This window comes from Anas acuta, unplaced genomic scaffold, assembly GCF_963932015.1.
Source record: "Anas acuta unplaced genomic scaffold, bAnaAcu1.1 SCAFFOLD_277, whole genome shotgun sequence".
NCBI lineage: Eukaryota > Metazoa > Chordata > Aves > Anseriformes > Anatidae > Anas > Anas acuta.
The window spans coordinates 1056-11610 of record NW_027076299.1 but is presented as its reverse complement, the minus strand read 5'-3'; the positions used below and the strand labels follow the sequence as shown (position 1 = coordinate 11610).

At 46.9% G+C, this 10555-nt stretch overlaps 2 long non-coding RNA genes across 2 annotated transcripts; both read right to left on the bottom strand.

The window, feature by feature from the left end:
• Nucleotides 1-1988: 1988 nt before the first annotated feature.
• On the bottom strand, nucleotides 1989-3988 carry LOC137849266 (uncharacterized). The gene is made up of 3 exons (XR_011091839.1): nucleotides 3368-3988; nucleotides 3180-3258; nucleotides 1989-2292 (listed from the first exon to the last, which is right to left on the bottom strand). It is a non-coding gene; the product is annotated as an uncharacterized lncRNA (long non-coding RNA).
• Nucleotides 3989-4034: 46 nt separating this feature from the next.
• On the bottom strand, nucleotides 4035-7281 carry LOC137849267 (uncharacterized). Its single transcript, XR_011091841.1, has 4 exons — nucleotides 7034-7281; nucleotides 6139-6240; nucleotides 5511-5583; nucleotides 4035-4173 (listed from the first exon to the last, which is right to left on the bottom strand). It is a non-coding gene; the product is annotated as an uncharacterized lncRNA (long non-coding RNA).
• Between the last annotated feature and the right edge of the window lie 3274 nt (nucleotides 7282-10555).

Here is a 10555-nt window from a genome sequence, read left to right as displayed (position 1 = left end):
GCGCCCCGCGGGCCACTGGGAGCGGAAGACGGGCATGAAGCTGCCGGTGGACGGCGGCCACGCTAAAATGCTAGGTCAGCCGCGGGTTGGGGCTCTGGGGGGGGCACCCCATAGGGTCACATCCCCCCCAAAACCCCCCCGGCCCCATAGAGACCCCCCCCAGCCCCACAGATCCCACCCCAAACCCTGTAGGTGCTCCCCCAAACCCTACAGGCACCTTCTCCAGATGTTCCCCACAACCTCCCAGCCCCAAGAGTACAATGTGTCCGGGCGGCGCCGCACTAAAATGTGTCCGGGCGGCGCCGCGCTTAAATGTGCCCGGGCGGCGCCGCGCTTAAATGTGTCCGGGCGGCGTAGCGCTAAAATGTGCCCTAACCCTAACCCCAACCCTAACCCTGCATTTCCAGGCATGCTCTGGGCACCCAACATGGCCTCCCGGAAGCCTGGTGCCGGAAAACTATATTTACCAGCATTCCTTGGACAGCCGGCACAGCCAAGCACGGGCCGAGTTTTCAAGAATTACATTTACCAGCACGCACTGTAACCCTAGCCCTTACCGCCTTTACAAAAAAGCCTCAAGCCCTAACCCTAAAAATCCTCGAAACCCCTACAGACATAACCCAAAATATTTACCACACTAAACACCTGAAGACCTATGCCTAAAACTCCTAACCCAATAAATTAAGACATTCAAATCCAAAGCCCACAAAATTAAGACGTTCAAATCCCAAGCCCAAAAAATATGAATCTCAAAACCTCAACCCAAAAACTAAAACCTAAAAACCCAAAAACCTAAACCCAAAAACGCTCCAAACACTAATCCAAAAAAATAAGACGCTCAAAGCACTAACACAAAATATTAAGATGCTCAAAATCCTAACGCAAAAAATTAAGATGCTCCAAACCCTAACCCAAAAAATTAGGACACTCAAAACCCTAACCCTGGAGAACCTAACCTGAAAAAATAAATAAATTAATTAATAAATAAATAAATAAATAAAAATAAAATTTAAAAACCCTAACCCTAAATAATTGACCAACAAGAAAACCCTAAGACCCTAACCCTAAAAAACCTTTCAACACTACAACCCATAAACTCTAAAACCCTAACACACTAACCCTGAAAAACTTAAAACCTTAACCCCCAAATCCCTAAAATACTAACCGTTAAAAATCCAAACCTAAACAACTTAAAATCCTAAACATAAACCCTGAGAACACTTACCCTGAAACCCAACCCTAGTGCCCTACCCCTGAAACCTTAAAAGCGTCAATCAATCTTTGGAAAATAACATAGGCTCAGGAGAGGATCTCACTACGCTTACCCAGACTCTGACTCTGACCGTGACCCTAACCCTAACCCTACCCCTAACCCTAAGCCTAACCCTCTAACCCTAACCCTAACACTAACCCAAAACCTAAACCTAACCCTAACTCTACCCATAACCCTAACCCCTAACCATAAACCTAACCCCCTAACCCTAACCCTAACCCTAACCCTAATCCTAACCCTAATCCTTACCCTAACCCTAACCCTAACCCTAACCGTAACCCTAACCCTAACCAACCAATGAATGACAGATACCGGTATCTTTACAGATTGTTTAAAGCTTTAGAAACACATCCCACTGGTGACAACTGCCAATCACCCAATCACAGGACACTGGCATGGGATCAGATCCAATTTTTTCAAATACCACAGTACCCCCATGACATTTTGGGTGAATTACAAATAATACATTTGTATTTGTAATTTGGGGTGAAATACAATAATTCCACTTAAACATTTTTAACTTATGATAGAAAGTAAGTTTAAGTAACTTGTCTAGAGGTGACCAAACATAAAGTAGTGATAGAATAAAACACGTAAACCTGTTTCAGTTCCTTGCTCTGACCATTATAATGCCTCTTGAAAGAAGTAAAAGCTGCTCAGTAAAGAAAACAAAGCGAGCTCCCTACAGTACAGACAGCTCCCCGCTTGCCCTAAGATTCTCCATGTAGTTATGTACAAACTACTATGTGTTGATCACAGAAGACAGCTTTGTGATCTTGGTTCTGTTCAAGGAGATGCATTGCTGCCCTTACCAATGTAGAGAGACATTACTTTGAGATAAAGTATATGCATTCCAGATTTCCTGACACTTACTAAAGCTACTGAAGGGTCCAAATTCATGATCTTCATTCTATGTGGGGCTTCCTGGCAGTGGAAACTCTCATCGTCAACCGGGCCATTTTCTTCTGAATCTACAAAGCTTTGAGTGGTGTGAGGGTCCAGATAGATCAGCTCATTGCCTGGATGGGTAAAAGCCGTATGTTAAAAATAAGCAAGTGACATTAATAAGCACTTGGTCCAGAACTGTAAAATAGAAATTAGATTGCCATCGCAGTCAGTATAATCTAGACTTTCCAGCTAGGGATTCTTTAAGAGAATCGGAAGGTTTAGACACAACGTTTCCCACAGGGTATTTAGTATAACTTCCTATTGTGACCTATTACTGTAATTTTTTGGTTGGTTATGTTCTATCTTTGTCACATACTTTTATTTTTCCATGTGAGATCCAGTACTTTTTTTTTTTTTTTTTTTTTTTTAAATCTCAAGTGTTGTAAACACTAACATTTGACAGATTAAAAGGTACAGGATGTTCACAGATGCAATCTGTAATCCCATTAGGCATTCATTCAGAAATTGGAACAAAAAAGCCTAACTAAAACAGGTTAGGTTTTACAAAAGGACAAAATAGGGTTGCAAGATTTTGGCCCAAAGTGGGGTGAAATCTGAAGGAATGCATTTTAAATTAATTAGAGCAATACTTAATAACAGAAGGTATGCAAAAGGTGAAAAAGATACTGCTATCAGAAACAGTTTTGAAATACAAGAAAATAAAAGTGACATTTGACCAATACACTTGTCAAATGCTATCAGCTATTCTTAGTATGCTGCTCTTGTTGATGTCATCACTTATTTTTACACCTAGCTTTGCTGTTAACTTTCTGCTCCTGTTAAGGATCATCTCATACTGTTTCTAAACTCTTTTAGATATGCTTCTTCATTTATTTTATTCTATTCTCATCTTTCTTTACTTCTAGAGGTTCACGCTTAGACTCCTTACTATTTCCCCTTCAAAAAATGTTCTCTTTTGATCATCTGCACATTTGGAATAAGTTTCTTTTTTCCTTACCTAAAAATCCTATGAAATAATAGGCATTATTTGGTTTCCCTCCTAATGCTCCCAAAGACTGTGGCATCTTAAAGCATTCCTAGGAGTTCAAAAGGAATAAAGGAAATTGTAATTCATTTCTTTACTGACATCACAGATACCCAAACTTATTTGACAGTAATGAGCAATGAATTGAAAGGAAACCTTACTTTAAATGCATCAATATATACGGGATTTATGTGATTTATCCCTAGTCGTAGAGGTATAATAAGCAAGAGGGGTTTCCAGCCTGTGCAGAGTCCTCCTGCGTTCTTGCTTCGGCCAAGAGCACTTCTGTGCAAATGTGCACTGCTGTGGGACGCGCTGCTGCTCTGAGGAGGGCACCAGCACATTTTTTCTGCGGGAATAAAACTAGAAATCAGTCAACGCACAGAGGAACACAAAGCAGATCTTCCTCTCAGTAGTGAATTAAGCTAGTTTGCCAGGGATCTTTATAGGGCACCCAAGACAAAACGAGCCGGGCATGGCAATTACAGCTATTTAGTAGAAGTAATTCTAGCAGACAGTATGTGCTGGCACGTCCAAGTGAGACGTTAGATAAATGATTGGGGGATGACAATTTAAGACTGCAGTGACATGTACTATTAATGTTATTAATAGTGTCAAGCTTTGCCTATAAAACGCCAGAGAAATGAAATGGCAGCAATGATGACAGTAGAAATTCTTCAAGGAGCTCTTCACATCCAGTGATGTGAGCACGAAGTTGGCATCAGGGATCAGAAAAACACAACTGAGTTTGTATGTCCTTCTTCCCTCTTCTTACCCTTGCAAGACAAAGCCATGGCCCCCCAAGTATTTGTTCATGTTTAGATACATGCTGGCAAATGGAGTCAAATCAGAAACTGTTACCAGAAAACTGATGAGGTGTCATTTCCTGATGTCTTCAATGACCACCGTATTGCCCATAGATACATAAACTGCTAATGAATTCCATTCATCAAATAAAGCAAGCTTCCTAGAAAACATTAAGGTACTAATTAATATAAACTAGTTGGATCAAAAGGGTAGCTTTACACTCAGAACCATTTGATTTATTTTTTTTTTTTTCTTAAGAAAAAACATCCTTTCTGCATTTTTTAAAGTCTCCATGTAAGAAAAAGAAAACTTTAAACATTAAATGTTTAATATCTTTAGAAAAATAGGTACTGAGTGGTACCAGGAAAAACATATGCGCTGCACCATGTGCAAACTGTTTTGTCTTACTGCTAAGTGCAGTGACAGTAACAGTCCAACTACATCAAGTTTATTACTTTTTATTGCACTCGACAGTCTCTGCAATGGGTTCTTGCCCAGTTGTGTCTTTTCTCATCTGGAAAAGAAAAAAATTCCTATGCCAGTTTTGCAGATTACTTTTTGCTTAAGAAATTCCACTGAATTCAGTGGAATTACTTCTGCCTGAGCCTGCGTGCACAGCAGAAATGGGGCATTAAAAGCTAAATCAGCTAAGGGTTTGGGGCACCAAAACTTCAGTGGGAGACAGCAGCACACAGTTTTATGTCCACTTCTGCAAAATCCAAACCTTTGGGGAAGGGAGCTACACTCTTAAGCTGCACTGGCAGAATTAGCTGTTTCAAATAAGCCAGAAAGAAATGGGGGTGAGCGTTTCACCATGAAAAACTTGGCCATGAAAGATCTGGAGTCCAGGGCATGCTTCAGCTCCCCTCCCTCTTCAGATCATGTGCCTGTTCCAGGGTGTCAAAGACTTGCTGCTGAGCTCGCAGGACCTGTAGCCTAGCCCCTGCCTGAGGTAAGACACCTCCACGTACCCCTGGAGAACTGAGCAGCCTCAGTTCCTTTCAGTGTGGCTCCCAGACTATGAGGAGCTGCCCATCTTTATCCAGTAGCCTTGCTGGCAGAACTGCTGCTCAGAAAGGGAGGAATTGCAGCTCAGTTCCCTCCTCAGCCGAGATGGCTTCTCTCTGATGTTTCACACCACCACTCCGACCTACACGGTGGCACTCTCGACCTGCCAGAGCTGTGCCACTGTGCAGAAAGGAATATACATCTGTGGTGTGACTGGTGAGGGCATGCAGACGGCATAGCAGGAGACTTTCCTGCAGTTTCTTCTCCTCAGGCTCTTCCTTTATTAAAATTTAGAGGTCACCCATTCCCAACTCAGTACCTGCACACCGAGCTGTGGCATGACATTCCATGCTGCACTTGTAAAGAGATGGCAAGTACATTCCTGACTGTGGGACAGGGGGAGATGCAGCCTTCAAAACTCTGCCTGGGCCTTGTCTTGGCTGCCCCAGGGGAGTACGTTCTGAATGAGACTGGTATGATCTCACTTACTTTAGTACTTGAGCAACTGTATTTGGTCCAAACCATTCTCCAATTGACTTCCCCTCTCCAACACCCACCTGTGCTGTTTTCAGAGTGAAAAAAAGACACACGTACACAAAATCAAAGAAAAATGAGACCATAAAGAATGTGGGAACAATATACAGTAAATACCGTGACTGTCAAACATTCTAGAGTAACTGCAATCTGTACTTAGCAATAACAATTATTTTCTCAATCTATGCTCTTTTCAAAACTTAGGGAGTGCCAGTTTCTTTAATAAACAAAAGGCTTCTAAACTACAATGAGAATTACAAGTTAACAAATGTTAGTGCCCTTTATTACAAATTACAGCAATAAGCTACAAGACTGTCTATTCTAACATTACTGACTCTGGTACCCAAGGCTTAAAGAGTTTATCAAGAGCTAGATTCTAGTACATGGCTTTATTTAGGTCTCAGGGAATGTTTCTGTACTACTAGTCTTTGCGCCCATCTGCATACCTTTTTATTTTTGTATAAGCATACACATTGTCTTCACATCCACTTTTTAAAATTATGAATTAACATACTGCAAATTAGTGATTCAACACAGTAGAAATTTCAGTGGAAAAAACCTGAAAGTTTATGTTTGTTCTTACCCATCTGGTGGATTGAATAACAGCAAGCCTTCCTGTCGAGAAAGCATCGTAGGATTCTGTGATATTCTTCTGGTTGTTTTTTGTGTTTTTCCCATTGCCAATCTGAAAGGAAAAATTGATATAGAATAAAAAATGGTGACGTTTTCATTACACTGATCAAATGTCTAGACAGCAGAAAGCTTTATAATGAGATGTTAAAAGACATTTCAATTCATCTCGAATATTTACATTTTGTGTAGAGCTCCTAGAATTCCAAGCTTGTTATTTATCATCAAGCTGCCCTTTATCATCATAGGCTAGATTGTAAAAACAGGGAAAATAAAACAAAACAAAAACATCAACTGCAAACATATTCTGACGGATCATGCTGCGTGTTGATAGCCATTCCAGTATCTATGAGCTTCCAAGATTATTTAAAAGTACAGGCTGTGTTTAGACCTTGTTGGATTTCTAAGCACCCATTAAATAACAACATAAGATCCATACAGAAAGTCCAAACACTCCACTGGCAGCATCCTGGGATGTGACATGCATGCTTAAGAGCTTGCACCAGGGGGGTTTGGACCTCGTGCTGCTGACAAGTGAGGAGTGAAGAGAAGGGTAAGAGCACTGTCCCACGGTGGCAGGTTTTCCCTTGGCCTCAACTTGGGTGTTACACTAAAAGGTTTATAAAATAATGGCGACAGGATTCCCCATTTGTTCTCCTTCTATGCCTATTTCTCTGCTTCAGGCTGGGATGATTTCACCCAGCTGAATATGAATTGATTCATTAGGAACTGTTACCAGGGCATCAAAGAAAGTCTCACTAATAAATTCAGGGTTTGTGCTTTTAATGGAGTACTTACGAAGAAGCGTCTGCAGACAATACCGAAGTTCCCTCAGGACCAGCACTCACCTCTCCCTAAGTGTCTGCAGATCAGTGCTTGGGCCAGCATCATCTGCCCGCATCGCAGCATACATCCCCAGACAGCGTCCGACGAAGGACCCGTGCCTCCTGTTAGGAAAGTTCAGCACAATCAGTGCAGGCTTTCAACTGGGTGCAGCACCACAGAGGACATTTCAGAGTGCTAGAAAACAGATAGGGCTGCTGAAGCCTCCATGAACTGTCCTACAGATAAAAGGCACAGAGCAAGACTTTGGTTCCATGCTCTTGGTCTAATTCTAATCTCTGCATTGCACAAATAAACAAAATTCATTTATTCCTTGTGGAGCTGACTTACTCTTTTCATTCTTCAAGCAGCATTCACAAACCATTTACTGCATGCTATACAACATGATCACCTGTTTACATACAGACATAAATAAACACTGATTTTAATAATTTTCATGTTTGCATAAACAGTTAAAATGACGCTCAAAATGCGCTAATACTCTAGAAATATTTTCCCAGCCTACGATGCCATCACTTATTTTGCTATTTAATTTAGAACAATGCAGCAAATCTGCAGTATACTCACCAATAGGCGAAAACTTTCTTCTATACGTAAACCACACGTAAACCACAGTAAACCACACGTGAACACACCTTGGCTTATTGTCTGACTTTGGCTTATGGTGCGTCTGTTGCTGTGTCCAGCACAGTGCAGCCCCTAAATTGCTACCAAAACCTTGCCACAAACCTCAATCCCCCTCTTAAAAGAGACCCTCTTGTTTGTTGCCCTTCTTTCGACACTCTCTAACAGTTTTATGTCTTCATACATATATATACAACAAAACATCAAAGAGCTCAGCAAGGTCCACCAAGGAAAGGAAGCAATGCAGGAGAAAGAAGACAGGACAACAGGGAGAATGGGCAGCATAAGGGAGGAGGCAGCCAGTGGCCTTAAAAACAAAGCCTAAAAAATAACTTCCACTAGTGGGACATAGTGAATTGGAGCTCTGGGGTCTGCATCTAGAGATGTCTTTTCTATTTATCGTCTTGTTGCGGAGATGGGTCCTCTGGCTTTGGTTGTGTTTTTTCATGTTGGGCAATTATCTCCCAAGAAGAACCCCCTGTTGGACAGAAAGGTAGAGGTGTGCTCCAGAAACACAGTGATGGCAAGGAGTCCTCCACTTCATTCTGGCATTTTTTTCCAGCTGGAAGCATTCCCAGTTGTCAACGGAATTGGTTTTGAGGAGTAGGAAAGACAGCATTGCTGGATTTCTGCTTTCTCCTCCATCCTATCAGACCACATCATGAGAGTTGTCTTTGTTTGATGTTCTTATGTCGCGTTCTGTTATTCTATATTTTTTTCTCTCTTATGTGATTTTATGTTCTTCTGTTACGTTATGTTCTTATGTTCACAACAGGACTCCTTGCCAACACCGCCTCACAGACACCTGGGCCAAAGAGCAGGGCCTTGAGCGGCTAGCTCACCATGACAGAGCTCATTTCCTTCCCAGTAGCTGCCAGGTGCCCTCTGGGGGCATTTCGGGGCTACAGCATGGGAAGACTTCCTTGGGGTGGGAAGCCATTGGGCTAGGAAATGGGCAATGTTCCCTAGGAAGGAAATCCCTGGGAAGCAAAAGCCTTGGGATGGGAAGTCTTGAATGGGGTGGGTACCATTCCCTGGGGAAGGAAGTGCTTGGAGAAGTCCTCCAAGAGAGGGGAATTCTTTGGGACGAGGTCTCTTTGGCTGAAGAAACGCTTCGTGTTGATGGGGCAGATTTCGTCTGGGTTGCTGGGAATGTGCCATGCGGTGAAATGGCAAGGATGGGCACTGCCGCTGAGGCCGAGAAGCTGGTCCTGGGCTGGGCAAGCCTTGGGCCGGGCAAGTGGTGGTGTGGAAGCGTCCTGGGCATGGCAAGTGCTGCGTGGGAGGGAAAGCCTGCTGGGGATGGCCAAGTCTTGCGCTGGGCAGCCTGCTTGGCTCCAAAGCCTGCAGTCCTCCCCAAGATGTCGGCGAGGGGCTGGTCAGCCGTTGGGACGGAACCCCCGTTGCCCGCGTTCCCCAAGCAACCGCCCCACTCTCCAGCCACCATGGCAGGTCCAGCAGCCGGCTCCCGCTCCTCCTGGGGCTGCGGCCCTGCTGGCGAGCCCAGCGCCCCAGAGCTCAGCCCAGCGCCCTTTTTCCCACAGAGGGTTTTCCCAGACGGCTTCCGCGGCTTCCGCAGACGCAAAACTCCCCCTTCGTCGTCCCAGCCGTGCCGCCAACGGTGGCTGCCTGGCTGCTTCCCTCCCTCCCCGGAGCGATGGCGCTGCCCTTGCAGCCCCCCCAGGAACCCACCCTCCCCTCCGCACTGCCCCAGGCCACCGTCTGGCACGTGGTGCCGGGGGTCCAGGGGCAGGTGCTGCAGCTCCCCGCCAGGGTGCAGCTGCCACCTGGGGGGCACCTCCCAGCCCAGGGGCACCACCTGCAGCTTGGGCAGCTCCCCGCCGCCGCCGTGGGGCAGCTCCCTGCTGTGGGGCAGCTCCCCCACAGCGCTCCTGTGGGTGCCCCCAGTGTCTCCCAGCCCCTGCTGATGTGGACGGGGACGCTGGTGCCCCAGGATGGTGCTCCCCTCTGCTTGAGGCCCAGGGCCGTGCTCCATGGGGAGCTCCTGCACCCCGCAGGCACCTGCCTGCTTCAGGCCCCTGCCTACCCCGGCCCCCCACCACTCCTCGTGCCGGGGCCTCCGCTGCAGGGGCAGGCGCTCCCCGCGCCCCGCACCCTCAGCAGCAGCCGGGGGCAGCTGCCGGAGCCCTGCTTGCATGCCGTGGGGCTCAGCGAGGACCAGGGGTCCCCGCTGCCCGGCCCCACTCCCCCCAAGCCTGCCCAGGCTCCAGCGACCGCCAGCACCCAGACAGCGACGCCCGACGGTGAGTTTGGGGCTGGCCCAGCCGGCCGCTGGGCGCCCCACACCCAGGAGCCATGGCAAAGCTGGCAGCGGGGGATGCTTGGGGGATTGCATTGGCTTGCTTTTTCCTCAGCGGCGACACTTGCAGAGGTGCCTGAGGAGCCCCTGGAGCTGCTGGAGCTGGGCCCCGATGCCTTCGCCGAGGCCTTTCCGCAGCTGGCAGGGGACAGCCAGCAGCTGCAGCACCTGCAGGACCAGCTCCCGGCCGACCTGGACAGCTCCGGCTTGGAGGAGCTGCTCAGCTGCCTGGATGCCGTGGAGCCCCAGGACGCCTTCGCCGCTGTCCCCAGCAGTCCTGTCCTCAAGCGCTTCCTCTCGCAGCTGCCCGACCTCTGCGAGGACATCGAGGAGCCCAGCACACAGGGACTGGTAGCCACCAGAGCGCTGGGTGAGGTCCCCTCAAGCCCTGGGCTGCACCCCGACAAGGTGCAGGCTGGGCGGGCGCTGCAGACCCCTGCAGCTGCTGTGCCGCCACTCAGCTCCCCCCTCAAGCCTGCAGCCCGGCCCCAGCTCAGGAGAGCCCTGCCCAAAAGGCCCCCCCTGCAGGAATTCATCCCTGCCCGCAGGAGAACCCTGCCCCAGCCTCCCTTGGCTCCCCTCA